The sequence below is a fragment of the Chinchilla lanigera genome, unplaced genomic scaffold (genome assembly GCF_000276665.1).
Source record: "Chinchilla lanigera isolate Chin_1 unplaced genomic scaffold, ChiLan1.0 scaffold00008, whole genome shotgun sequence".
Lineage (NCBI taxonomy): Eukaryota > Metazoa > Chordata > Mammalia > Rodentia > Chinchillidae > Chinchilla > Chinchilla lanigera.
In genome coordinates, this window is record NW_004955409.1 from 31,465,462 (window position 1) to 31,480,712 (window position 15,251).

Below are 15,251 nucleotides of genomic sequence, written 5' to 3' on the forward strand. Positions count from 1 at the left end.
CAGGGAAATATCATAGATTCAGCAGAGTTAATGGATGATTTTTCCTGTGTTCCTATACTGGTATAAATTAAAAAGCTAAAAGCTAAGGTGTAACAAATAAGCAGTTACCTGGACATAAAGAATTATGTGAAAACTCTTCATTTATTAGATTCCAAAGTTCACTTATGTTGTTTTAAATTCATACTAATGTACTGCTCTATTAATCACTTCAGCTTTTAAACACTTTGTAGAAAAGAATTTTACAGAAGATTTGCATTTCACCCTTTAGATCCTTTTGTTAATTTTAATTCATTTCAGAAAATGTCTAAAGTCTTTAATGAAGTATTATCTTCATTTATTATTTGCACTATAATTTGGTGAACTTCACCAGCTTAAAGTACAGCGATGACATAATCAATTATAAGTGTTTTAGAAATGTTTTTGTCTTAATTTTTTTAAAATCTCCAAAGTAATAATAGCACTTTTCATCAGCAAAGTACCTTATAAAGGTGAACTAATAAGAAAGGAGTGTTCTCTGGTGGTTCAACAAGAAACTGACAGTTCAGAGAGCTGAGTTCTATTTCTGTCTCCTCTACTGACTTCAGTGTTTTTAGATAAGTCACTTAGCATGGACTGTGCTCCTCATATATCATTGTTTTTAGCCTTAAAAGTCGTCACAGAGGTACTTTCTGGCTATTTCTGCTGTGTGAAAGATAGTTTTCCTCTCCTTCTATCACACTATTTCTTATATGTCCATACTGTTTTCTCCCAGTTTAGGTATCTTTCAGTATTTAAACTGGAAGGAGGTATAATGATGAATGTTAGTCTAAAATAAAAGGTCCAGCCTGGAAACAGAAGAACATAAATACAATTCTAGTTCTCTGTCTCTGTCTATCTCTCTGTCTCTGTCTCTCTATCTCTCTTTTTCTTCCTCTGTCTTAAACTTTCTATGTCTCTTTCTCTCTCTCTCTCTTTTGAGACTGGTGACTGAACCCAGGGCTTTCATACTAAGCCATTTCCCTGGTCTTTTTTCTTTTTTTTTTTTAATTCTGAGATGGCTTTTTTGTTTTTTGTTTTTTTTTTTTGTCTTTTTGAGACAGGGTCTCACTATGCAGTTCAGGCTGGCCTTGAGTTCACTTCACTTTGTAGCCCAGGCTGGTCTCAAACTCACAACGATCCTCCTGTCTCAGCCTCCTGAGTGTTGGGATAACAGGAGTGGGCCACCACACCCGGCGAGACGGGTTTTTCTTAAGTCTCTAAATTGATCGGGCTGAGCTCAAACTTGATGGTCCTCCTGCCCTTCTAGTGCAGTGATCACTGGAAGATGTCACCACGTTAAACTCTGATCTCTCTCTCTCTCTCTCTCTCTCTCTCTCTCTCTCTCTCTCTCTCTCTCTTTTGTTTGGTACTGGGAGTTGAACTCAGGACCTTGCACTTGTCAGGTGGGTGCTGTGTGCTGAGCTAAATCCCAAGCCCCTGGTCTTCTCTTGTATTAGCTACACGGCCTTGAGTAAGCTATTTTACTATTCATTTTCTTATATGCAGAGTTAGTAATAATTGATTTCTCAGGATTGCTCTGAAGAGTAAGGTAAATTATATTTGATATGTATTACATCCCCTATTTGGGCTTCTGATTATTTTCCTTATTTGACCTTTGCTAAAAGCCCTTAATAAGTTTCCTATCTTGATGATATAAAATACAAAATCTTCACAATGAACAATAGGTGCTGACCATTCTACATTTGCCCCCATTTTCCCTTGGAAACCCAGAGAGAGAGAGAGAGAGAGAGAGAGAGAGAGAGAGAGAGAAAGGTTCTCCTTATTTTTATGATTGAATTTCTTGCTAATCTCTTTATCTCACCAGCTTGCTCGTTGTTTGTTTGCCATACTGACCTCCTTGAATTCTCTAAACAGAGAATTATCCTCCCCTCAGGGCCTTGGAAACTACTTTTCTTTTTTCTTCAAAATTATTCCCCAAGAAAGTGTACTCTCTAATGTCCTTCTGATTTTGGCTTAAAAGTTAAAGTATGAGTGAGTTCTGCATAAAATTGGTGTCCGTCCCTCACATCATCCTTCCAGCACTACCTGTCTCTTTTCTCAGTGTTGTATTACTTGCTTCATATATCACAGTACCTCAAAGCTCAGTGGCTGGATAAGACAACTATTTTTTTAGCACTCTCTGTAGCTCAGAATTCCCAACATGGCTCAGCTGGGTGTCAAGGGCTGTCTTTCAAGAAGTTGCAGTCAAGGTGTAGCCAGAGTTGTGATCTTCTGGTCTTATCTGCAGGGTAACCTGGGAGAATTTACTTCCAAATTTGTGTACTGCTGGCAGGATTCTGCTTGTGTGGGCTGATGGGTGAGGGCTTCCATTCTATGCTGAGTGTTGCTCAGAGGCCTCCTATGCTTGCTCAGCACACACTTGTTCTCATAAAAGAACTCACAACACAGCAGCTGGTTTGCCTGGAGAAAGTAAGCAAAAGAATCATAGTGTTTGAGACAAAATTCATAGATTGTCTGTAACCTCTCCCCGAGCTAGTACTTTTACTCTATTCTCTCATTTAAAAGTAAAACACTAAGTCCAACCCCCATTTAAGGGAAGGATGTTACATAAGCAGGGGAATACTATGAAATCAGGATCATCTTAGAACCTATCTCTTCCAGTTCATGCTTGTAGGGAATTTTTTTTCTATTTCATTCACTGTTACATCACAAGAGTTTAGAAAAATTTCTGGCACACAATATGGTTTCCAAGCATATTTTTGAATGCATGAATGTAATCCAGGATCTGCACTCAGTGCTTAATAAATATTGGCCACTATTATAAACTCTTGAATATACTTTTTTTGTCATTTGTAATTTCTTACACTTTATATATTGGATTTGACTTCTGATGATGCTACTAAATTAGACAATAAGAAGTCCATAGATTGCTCCCTCTAACCATTCATGTTTTAAAGAAAATAAATCTCTGGGTAAGAAATCTGCAAATAAGAGAAAGACCAGAATGACTACATGAAAAGCTGTGTGAGACCAACTGGATAAACAATTGCATGCTGATAATAGTCATCAAATTAGACTCTGTAACATAAGACTTCATTGAAAAATAAGGGTAATGTGGGAAAATGCATAGTTCATAATTAAGGTTTCATTTATGGTTTCCATGAATAATTTCCATGTAAAATTACTGATTTTGCTTTGCTATCCAGTCCTGTTGATCTTATTGTTTTGTGGAAAAGCCTGGGCTGCGGCTGAGGAATGAACATCCATTCCTAAAGGCTCTTCGTCAAAGGAAGGTCTTGCCTTCACATGGGCACGAGTCAATGGGTATTTCGTGCCTTTTAATAACAGTGCAAGGGAAAATCATGGCAATTAGAAATTAGCAGCAGAAGAACATTCATGGCAGAAAGAACATCTCGTTCCTGTTTGAAGATAGGTGAGATTCAGCTGAAGAAAAGTGCAGTTTGATGAGCTCAACAACATCTGTTTTGCTTGTTTTTACCAGTTCTTGTGAGTTAATGAATAAATGACAGTTGCTTAGAAAGAAGAGTAACGCCAGTGCAGTTCCACTAGGTATGGGCTGCTGTGCAGGATGGCTCCTGTACAATGACCACAGCCTAGGTGCTTCTCACGGGTGGCAGAAGAGGTGAGGAGAGAAGCCCCTGCATATCAAACAACCATCCAGTGCGAGACACCTTGTGCATGATTTCAGACAGCGGAGCCTGGGGCAGAGCTGAGAAGTCAAAGGTAAGGGTACATGATGTTTGTGCTGAAGTAAAGGAACAATCACCTTTGCTCTTTCACTTGGCTTTCTCTTTGTTCTGTAAAGCTGTTACTTTGGTTAATAATTGGTTATTTATCTCATTCAAGGAAATGAGGGATCTGTATATTGAGGAACTGACATATCTGCTTTTTGGTTATTCTGGAACTAAAATTGCTTAAAAGCCTTGTCCTCAACAGATCAGATTGAAGTTTGTGTTCTGTTTTATTTGGCCTCTTGGTGCTGTTGGTCCCAAGATATGAACAGTAGAATTTGGGAGCAATGTAAAGAGTGAAGTAATTGGGAGTCGTGGTTTCACACTTGCTGTTTTAGACCACTAACCATGGGAATCCACTGCCCATGCACTGTACTTCCGCTCTGGCACTAATTGGGCCCCTGTGAAACCCTGTACTTGGAAGGGGCAGGAACCCTTACTCTGTCAGAGATAGAGAGAGTTGAGGAGAATGAAGCCTTTCCCACCTCTGTTACGAAGTCCAGACTACATGGGAGTCAGGGAGTGTTTCTCTCATAGGCCTGCCTTTGGGGAGTGAAAAACCTTCAAGAGATTAAGTGACTTTTCTTAGAACTATACAGCTTATTAACACCAGAATTGTAATTTTAAACAAGCAATCAGGAAGTGCTGCAGGGAAAAAAATATTTAAATGAATCACATCAAGAATAAAAATAAACTACTCTTTATCAGCCAAGAGATTTAAAAAGATGACATTTTTTGATATTACCCACAAGTTAAACTGATGAGTGTATGAAGAAAATAGTTTCTCAGCGAACAATCGAAATATTAGATCATTTTAATTATATTAAAATTACTCCTGTGAAAGCTGCAATAGCATTTGTGTAACAGCAGAGGACTTGAAAGTGGAAAAGCATGGCAGTGGAAGGCTTTAATTAGATCTGAAAAACAAGAACAGGGATATACTATTCCTTTTAGAATACATCCTTGCTTCAGTTAATTTAGAATGAGAAGATTTGCAAAAGAATGAGACAAATATGGTTAGGCTAGAGGTAGCAAAAAAGTGTAAAAACAGTCAGCAAAAATATGCTAAATAGAAGCTGTTATTTACATTAGCACTTAACAGAGTAAACAAGAAAAAAGATTGTTTTACTAATAAAGACAAAGGTAACAATGCAGTTGTAACAATTCAGGTTTTTTAAACTATATTTCAATCATTTAGGAGGCATTATGAAAACTGCTGTACACCAAATATAAACAACTGTGAAAGCAAAGATGTAGTGCTGTCTCTTGGGTAGAGTGTTGAACTAGAAATGCCTGGCCTTGAAATTTCTATTCAGCCGGGCTTCCAACTTGTTCTGAGTATCCAGGAAAGGCACTTCCTTGCTGTGTCACTGTTTCCATACCTATAAAACAGCCCTTGAACACCTAACTACAAATAACCCCTAGAGAGACCAGCTAATTGTGGTGGATCAACTAATGGTCAACTTGTAACACAGAACTGAACTGAATGTGTGGTTCCGGGTGTGGAAAGCGCACCTGAGGATTGTTGCCAACAGCATAAAAGCAGAAGTGGCGGGGAAGATGGTGTGCTGCTAATTCTCCTAGAGAAGCTTATCAACTGATCATGTTGGATTTCCTGATAGAGACTTAGCCATTCTCATCTTCAGAGGAGCTTGAATCCTCACTGTCCTCAAGGATGGCTGTGGTTCTCTTCCTGGGAGCTCTGGTCCTTACCCTGAGCTTTGCTTCCTGGCTCCAGTGCAGATCCCTCAGCCTGCTGGCATAGATCCTTCATCCCCCTGGTGCAGACTGTCTAGCTTCCACCACTGGCCTTTGGCCCTTCCCAGTGCAGATCCTTGACAAAGACTTGCATGAGACATTGCCGTGGGATCCAGGTCCTCAGCTGGATTTTTTGAGTCTCTAGTGCATCACATATCATGTGTTCTTCTATATTTGACTTTTTGGGTGAATATTATAAAACAATCCTATAAATTATGTGTCCTGTATTAAATCTATTCCCGTGTAAACCCTGACTACAACAGTAATGTGTTGGTTCACTTTCAGGTATTAGAGAATTATCTAAATGCTTTGCACTGATTTATTTAGATTTTCTCTCACACTAAGCGAATGCAAAGCTAGCTGCTTTTTTGGAATGAGGAATATGCAGAGCACCTCCCTCCTGTCCACTCACTTATCCTTAACCCGCCAATCTGTCTGCTTCTAAAAGATGCTTCACAGAATTCCACAGCGCTCTTGATCAGGTTAAAAACATTCACTTCATGTCACTACCATTTGAGATGATTTAAATAAGTCTGTCTCTCTAATTTTCATTCAGCTTTTCACTGTCATTTTATTAGAATGATAATTTTAAAACACATTAAATCATAAAAGGTGTTGCTGAGATCCAGCTTCAGTAATCATCACTTTGTTTTCTTCACAATCAATAGTAAATACAAGGCCCAATTACTGATTTTTGAAGCTGTTCTGCGATTTGCTGGGTAAGATCAAACGACAAGCATCCTCAGCATCCACAGTTCTTGTTCCCCGTGTGAACCCAGGACTGTGTGGCTTCAAGGCAAGTGCTTTACATCCACAGCCCTTCTTATTTTTTATTCTGAGACAGGGTCTCAACATGTTGCCGAAGCTGGTTTTGGCAACAAGTTGGCCGAGCTGGCTGTGCTCTTTGTGCCTCAGCTCCTGAGTAGCTGGGATGACATGTGTGAAGTACCATGTCCAACATCCCATTCCTACTTTTAAAGAACTCAACTCAAAGGAAGCTTGAGTGACATCAAAAAGCTTCCACAGTCATAATTAACAGACCTAAATATCTGATTAATGGTTTTCCATACCAACGATTAAAAGCCCTGTTTCCTTCATTGGTTGCCTGTATAATTTGGAAAACATCCTCATAAAATGTGAAATAATTTCCAAGAGATGAGACTTAGCAAAGATAACATTTATCATCATCACTGGCATCAATGTGACCTCTGGTTATTGTAGTAGAGTTATAACTTTTCTATTAATGGATAAGAGAAAGAAAATGAGAGAGAAATAAATACAGCATCCTCAGCCCATAGCTACTCCTTCTGGAAGTACTCTGTGCCTCTCTGAATTAAAGCTAAGTTTTGTATTTGTGTGAGAAGATATATGACTCTTGATAATTAGAGAAGTCAAAAAGCAAAACTAGCTGTACCTGAAAGCAATAACATATTATGAACATAGACTGAATCTATATACATTTGAAGATAAAATACGTGATGCTCTAAGAGACCCTAGTTACTTTCTCATTACTAGACCCAATGTCCAACACTCTGAACTTCAAAAAGGGAAAGGTGTTTGCTTGCTTCTTTGCTTGTTTGTTTGGTTGGTTGGTTTCCCTCACAATTTGCAGTGGTTTCAGTTCACAGCTTGCTGGTTCCAAGACAGTACAGCATGGCAAAGGAGAAGCAGCTCCTGGCACGGCAGTGAGAAGCACTGATCAAGGGAGATCAAGGGAGGAGGAGGGAAGAGATAAACTCTCCCAGGCCACACCCTTAGTGACTCCTACCAGATCCCACCTGCTAACAGCAAGTCAGCTATAAACTTACCAGTGGAGCACACCCCTGATGAATAGCATGGCCCTGTGATTCAATCACCGCCCAAAAGCCTCACTTAAAAGAGCATGAGGCTTTAGGGGGACATCTAGATATAACTCATGAGATAAGATTTTATTCCATGTTCAAATTTTTAGTATGTTATTGTTTAACAGTCTCTCTATACCTTCACCTGCCTCTCCACTAACTCACATCCCCACAAAGGCACCTTCTCCTCCTCCTACCACCACCATACTTGACTTTTAACACTGCCACTTTCCAGCTTATGTATCAAAACTCTCATTGGCATCTGGATTTTCTCCACCTACAATGATTTTGTCTTAACTTTGCCCACAGTGTGAGCAGGATAAGTTATAGATATGTAATTATACTAAAGCATGAACAATGTTTAAGTTTGTTAAAAAGAATTAATGCATAGCCTATTAGATAAGAAGCTATGAGATGAAAAGCAGTTGAGTAGGTGTTGACCTTCTTACATTTCTTCACTTAAACCCCAGAAAATTCAGATCATCAAAAGAGAAATCAGGGCTGGGGATTTAGCTCAGCGGCAAAGTGCCTGCCTGGCAAGCACAAGGTCGTGAGTTCGGTTCCCGGTACCAGAGAAAAACAAAAACAAAAAACAAAAACAAAAAAAAAAAAAAACAAAAAACAGAAATCAGTCTAGCTGTCAATGTCCCATTGTTACTGATGTCCTGGCCAAATCTGCTTTGTGTAACATGTACTTAACTTAATGATGACTAAGGGAATGATATTGCATTAACAATATATCTTATTTTATTAAGAATATTTTGAGCTAAAGTCTTTAAAATGGCTAACATATAAAAATAAGAGTTATTTTGATTATGTAGATGACATCTTATGTGAAAAGCATCAAAACAAAACTTCTAAACTTTAAATTGAAATATGCTCTCTTTTTTTTGTCTTCTTGCGACAGGGTCTTGCTATGCAATTCAGGCTGGTCTTGAGCTCACTTTGTAGCCCAGGCTGGTCTCAAACTTGCAACAATCCTCCTGCCTCAGCCTCCCGAGGGCTGGGATTACAGGTGTGTGCCACCATGCCTGGCTAAATATGCTCTTTTCTTTAATGGCAATGAAAATACACACATTATTAAAGTAATTTTAATATGCACAGACTCACTCTGTTTTCTGCAACAGAAGTTTATAGACAGATTACTGGTTATTTTGTGAATAATTCAGTTGCAGATAGAAATTATTAGATTAGGATTCAATGACACATTTAATATTGTGAATGTACTAACATATTTAAAGTTAAAAGGCAAAATGATGGAACGATCTGTTTTCAACAGTGCATGGCATTCTGCATTTAACAGAGACTACACTGCATAAAAGTTTGACCAACCTTGAGCTTCCATCATTTCTAGTAGTTTCTGAATTGCAGCTTTTTAAACTATTGACATTAAAAGGAAATTCATGATGGAGGTCAAAGAAAAAACAGCTCTAAAAGAGTACGCTTATGTCTTAAAAGGAAATATCAGCACAAGAATTTACTGATCTTCATTATTATCTACTACAAAGTCATTCTGAATGTGAATACTTTGAGTAAAATGCATTGACACTATGCCAGATATCATTGTAATCAGTCACCAGAACTGAGGTTGGTCAATCTGACCAAAAATCTTGCTATGACAGTATCTTGAAAAGATTACAAGAATATTTCCTCTTCTTCCACTTCAAGCAAAAATTTCTCTTGCTGCGATTTTTTCCTCTCATTCTACACCAGTGCTAACACTTTTTCACATCATACTCTCTGGACCTTCGCATCTATTAGCTATAGTCTTTTTACTCCAACATGGCTTTATAAGCTGGATGCTTCTAGGAAGTGTGCTCTATCTTATTCACATGGGAAAGAGATTATCTGCTGATTAGACATATTACTGAAGAACAGCATTTTGGAAATGGTGTTCTAATCTCGGTTTCAGTCAACTCACATAAGAGATGAGAAATATACTCATTTGTACTAGTCACCTTGGAAAAGAATTTTTAGAGGGCAGAAGTACTTTTACCCTTGCACTGCTCAATGCAGCACCTAGCACTTCTTGGATGCTTAATAAATATTGAACAACCCAGCAATCAAGCCCTCCAGGAAACGGCTGTAGTTGTTAGTCGACACATATGCAGACAGTACGCAGTAGGAATTGCCAATCAAACAGCCACATGTGAACACACAGAAAATAGCAAAGCCAATAATGGCAGGATCACCTTCAAACAAAAGGACAATCTATATGTATATATTGTGCTGGGTATGAATTTAAAAGTATTCATGGTTTCTTTTGCATTCTACTGTGTATTTACATAACTCACAGCCTGGGAAATTAGTCAAATGCATGCTCTTCATTGAATATATTTGACAAAAGTTAAACAGTCTCAAATTATTTTAAATAAATAATGCATTTACCTGAACTAAATCCACAACTGTTCCAGGGTGCAGGGTATCTGACCTCTCCTATCTATCTCATGTGACATTTCTTCCAAGTCTGCAAAATTAAAATTACTCAAAAACCCCACAAGCCTGACAGTCCATTGTGAAGTATGCCTCATTACTTATATGAGTAATTACAAATTAAACACCTAAGCTTTCTTTTAGTATAAGATACTCACTTTGGATTTTAAACTTTTGCAGTCAAGAATTCTCATTGGGATTTCAAAAAATGAAGATGCCATTTAGCAAAGAGTGTCATTGCCCTTTTTGTAACATTATTACTCTGGTAGCCAGGGAGAATTAATGAATCTTCAAATATCTCGAATTTTCATGCAAAGATTGAGCTTTTCCTAAGGGATCTGACCCAGTTTTTAAAAATAAAACTTAAACCCAAGTAAAAAGCAAGATAAATGAAGGTATGACTGCTGAGGTGTTGGGAAAACCTTGGCATGCTTATCGTTTTTCCTTCTCACCTACATTTTCTTGTGATCCTTGTTCTTGTGTCAACGCTTTAGTGAATACTGCTTAAGCTGCTTAAAATTATACATTCAATGTCAACTGTATGCTCTAAGGAATATTTAATGTGAGACATCATTCACTTTTGCATAGAAATTAGCTCTGCAGTGTGAAAACTGGCTTCAGGTGAATTCTACTTTAAAAAAAAAAAAATGCAAGTGAGAACAGGAAGAACCTCAGAGCAAACACCGGAGTCATAAAAGAGTTGCCATCAGCAGCTAGAGGGCCCACTACATTGTCTTATATATGGATCAGTGGAGTCTATTTACAGTACCAAAAATACAAGCAAATTTAGGAAAAGAAGAGACCTGAAATAGCTAAAGCATGCATAGAATGGTTTCTTCCATTAAATCTCAGGAACAGGAACATTATGAACTCGTTTCGCCCTTTGACATTTAGGAAGGCACTGAGAACTCACTCGGCATAGTGAAGAGCATGTCTTGTTTTAGCTTTTTAAAATGCATCTCAATACACTTTCTCCCTCTTGACCAGCAGGTAATGAGTTACCTCACCCAAACACAGCACTTGGCTGATTTGGATCATTTATTCGGTATTTACAGAATACTTGTGATGTGTCAGGCATAGTAACAGCTGCAAAGTGTAAATGAAGAAGACATGCCTCTCCTGCTCCAGGGAAACGTACACTCCAGAGGATGTAGACCTATAAAAGTCATTAGAATGTAATGTGGAAAAAGATAAAACAAAGGCATGAGCACAATATATTGGAAGCAAAGAGGTGACAAAAGGTAACTGGGGCTGGTATATGATAAGACAGAACAAATAGGTTTTAATACAGTTGGAAGAATGAGAAAAGTGAGTGTGTATCTCAGCAGAAAAAATGGTTCCACATTGCTCCAATGCCTTCTGCAATCTTTCTTTAAAATCTCCCATTCTAGGGCTACACAGGTTTTTCATGCAACTGGATGAGAATGCAGAATTATTCTTTATTCTAAAACATTCTGCTTTCATCATTATGTATTGTATATAAGCATTCAATTACTGTACTGTAACCCATCAATATGTACAAATGTTGTGTCAATTAAAATAATACAAAATAAATTTTAAAATGTAAAAATGCATCTTTGAATGACTTAATAATCTGTTGACCACCTAGTAGCAGGTAGATGTCTACTAATTTCCCTGTGTCAGCAAAAGCCATAGAGAACACACTAAGGTTGTAGAAGGTATGCAAACTTGAGTATAACTTAGGCCCATGATCTGCATGAATTTGGTTTCTAAGAGGAGAGACTGATACATAATCATAAAGTTCCAATATGAGCTGAGTACAATTATGGAGAGATACACAGTGTAAGATGATAGTGTGTGAACAAAAGCAGTTAACCCACTAGGGGTTTTCAGGGAGGGAAAGATTCTTAGAGCACATGATGACTGATTTGAGTCTTAAAAGAGCAAGAGATAGAGAGATGGAAAGGAAAAACAGGCAAAAGAAATGTATTAATTAGCACACATGGAGCAATAAACAGCACTATCTGTACCAGGATCTTCAAAACATTAAGCATCATGGAACATGAAGGATAAGGTAGGGCTGATTGGTGAGTTTGGAGTGGTGAACAGTGATCAGATACTTGGGAGATATTTCATGCCTTTGGAACGTAATTTGGGTTGAATTCTAGTCAAGAGGCAGACATATTATAAAAGGTAAACAGAGACCATGAAAGTTTAGTCACTGTTCATGGCTGCAGGAAAGGTAAGTTGCATAAGACCAAGTCAGACCCAGATATAGCTTTTTCCAGAGATCACTTTGGCCTCTATTCTCAAATAACCATCCTCGAGTGCAGTGCCATCTTTTAGTCTTCCATTAACTTTCCTTTACTTCCCCCTTGCTATACTGCTATTAAAAAGTTGGAGGAGCAGGTAAGTGAGGGGTGCTTGAAGGAGAAAAAGAAAAAATGTCATACCAGGAATTGTTTGGACTTTACAGAAATGGAAAATGCAAAACTATAGGGAAGAAAAATGGTATACAGGTAGTAATGTGACATCAGAAGCCAACAAATTTATCTTTCTGCTAAAGCAAAAGAATTAAGAAATTTAATTAAGAAGTTAAAGTCATAATTGGGCCCAGAATGTTAATACATGTACCTCTATAACTAAATCTATAAACAAAAATAATGGAGAAAAAGACAATAGGGTGTCAGAGTGCGTGACAACCAAAAATAATGGAGCCTGAATAATGTGAAGAGGAAAAGACATGGATGCAAACAAACTTCAAATGTATAACACTATTCACATAGAAAGGAATTACTTTTGTTCTCTGCCAATAATATAAGTGGAAATATTGGATGTAAGCTAATAGAGAATAACAGACTACAGAGTTGAAAAGTAGTAGGGTCAGCTACAAAACAGCAAGAACTTTGATATATGTGAGTGGAAAATGACTTAAATATTCAATTTGTAAATTTTTAGACTAATAGGGTCTCTTTCACACATTCCAGAATCTTCCACCCTTCAGAAGGAACTGATTCATGCAGGGTGACCTAACAGAGGGCTATTTTGTCATAAGTTCTACATGATGCTCTGACATCATCATACCAAGTTTCACTAAACTACTGTCCAGGAAAATAGTTTGCTGCACTCTTGGGAAGAGTGTCAATAATGGCTGAAAATTGAAGGAAACTATGATTACTCATAACCACAAAGACAACCTACTCCTCCCTTTTCCTCCTTCTCTGAGTGAAATGTGGTGGGGGTATCCTGAATTTAAAAGAGGAATTAAAGAATCTGCAGGTGCTCCTCATGCTGCTTGAGCTTTTGTTAGTTACATATCCTCTGTCCAGTAATTTATCAGACTAAATATCTGAAAGGGATAATGTAAGAGTCTATTTCTGCAATAAGACGAAGTTTTCAGATCTAGTTTGAACACAAAACGTGTTATTAAGCTGGGGTTTGGCAAAGAGAAACATACACCTGAAATCAATTTACTATGGATGCATCTGAAAATGTAATGACAAATATTCAGTTAAAATGCAGCATTTCAATTCATGCATACATACATATTTATCAATTTATTTAGAAAAAAATTGCAGGTGGCACTAAAAGAAATTTGTATTTTGGCACTGATCTTAATCATTTCACAGTTGCAACATGTTTTATAAACTCTAGATTGGTTGAACTATAAGACATTCTTAAAAATACTTGAGTACGTTCTTTTTAAATGACATTTTAGGAACAGCAGAGCACATGACAAAATATAAGATGTCATATGTATCCTTAAGAAATTTGTGAAATTTGGGGAAAGTATTTGACCATCTTAAAAGATTTTAATGTAATAGAGTACTGGTGAGTAATATAGAAAATCAGAGGTAGTAGAGGGATTATGAATCTGATTATTTACAATCTGTTTCATGATATATTGAAATGACAGATTTAATCTTGCATGTATGAAGTCACTAGATCTTGCTATTCAATAAATTCTGTAGCTCAAGACAGTCATTGTGTCTCCCTTTCCTCTCTCTCCAAATGGTTTTCATTTCTTCCCAAGCTTCCAGAACTAAAAATCTAGGTCCACATTTCATTAACAAGATGGAAAAATCATAATTGAGATATCTTGTCTCTTCTGAAGCCTCCAGATGATCTGTTACCTCTTTCTCTCCTTTTTATAACTTCTCTCCATTTTGCACACTGATACTGCAGCCTCATTGATTCGTGTTGTTCTCAGGGTGGGCCCTGCTCATTGTTAACTTATGACTGTGAGATCCCCTTTGCGTTAAGATTGAGCTTTTTCTGATCTGTCAATTTTCAACTGAGGTATCCTTTCAAGAAAGCTCTTGAAAGGATATGCCTCACTATCATATTTAGAGAAGCTCTATATTACCCTTTCTCCAAAATTAAGCATTGTCTACAAAGAATACTATGTTATTTTCTCCTTAGCACAAGGGCCTTCTGAAATTATATGTTTATTTATTTCCTTTGGTTGTCACTGCCTTGTCCCACTATGATGGAATTTGCTTTGGAAAATGAATTTAAAATCTTCTACAATATACCTTTTGCTTGGCTCACTAAGCTCAGAAAATATATGCTAAATGTATTAATGTATAGGTAGAAGTATGGAAAAGGTTGAAAGAGGTAGAGAAAATGTGTAATCTTTAAATTAATCCTTATTCAAAAGTTTGTGTAGTATTTTAGTTACTTTTCCCATTGCTGAGACAAAATACCCAATGACTAAAATTAGGGAGGAAAGTATTATTTACATTAGAGGTTGCAGAAGTCTCAGTCCATAATCAGCTGACTCCAGGGAAAGATGGTTTTTCAGATAACAGTTCATGGCAGGCAGAAGGTAGCAGAAGCAACAGACCTTAAAAACATCTTTCCACTCATTCTATCTTATCCAGACTACCAGGATTAAGGTGGTGCCAAACCAATTAATGGACTGATTTAGTAATCATGCACCCTTAATCCCAGCATCACACACTCTGATTCAACCACCTCTGGAAAAAGCCCTGTGACTGCATGAGGCTTTGGGGCAACATCTAGACACAAATCATAACATTCCACTCCTGGCCTCCCAAAGGCTCATGCACATCCCTTCATGCAAAAGGAAGTTAGGCCATCTCTAAGAGTTGCCAAAGTTCTAACAGTTTCAGGATTGCTGAAAAGTCCAAATCCCGAGACACCTCCGAGATGTAAGACAAGTTCTTAGCTATGAGCCCTTTTACAAAAGAAAAGAAAGTTAAACACTTCCAATATTCAATGGCACTAGATAGACATTTCCATTCCAAAAGTTACAAATAAGAGGATATAAAGGCATGGATACAAAACAAGACCAAAATCCAACAGGGAAAGCTTTAAGTATTGTACTTCCATGTTCAATATCTGAGGAAATCTGTGGCAAGATATGAACTCCAAAGGCCTTGAGTAGCTTCTCCCCTATGGCACTTCTGGTGGATGTGATACGGCAAAAGAGACTCTATTCTCTTCTTAAAACTTCGTAGGTCACTTTGTTCACTTAAGCTGTAGTTGACCCCACTTTTCACCT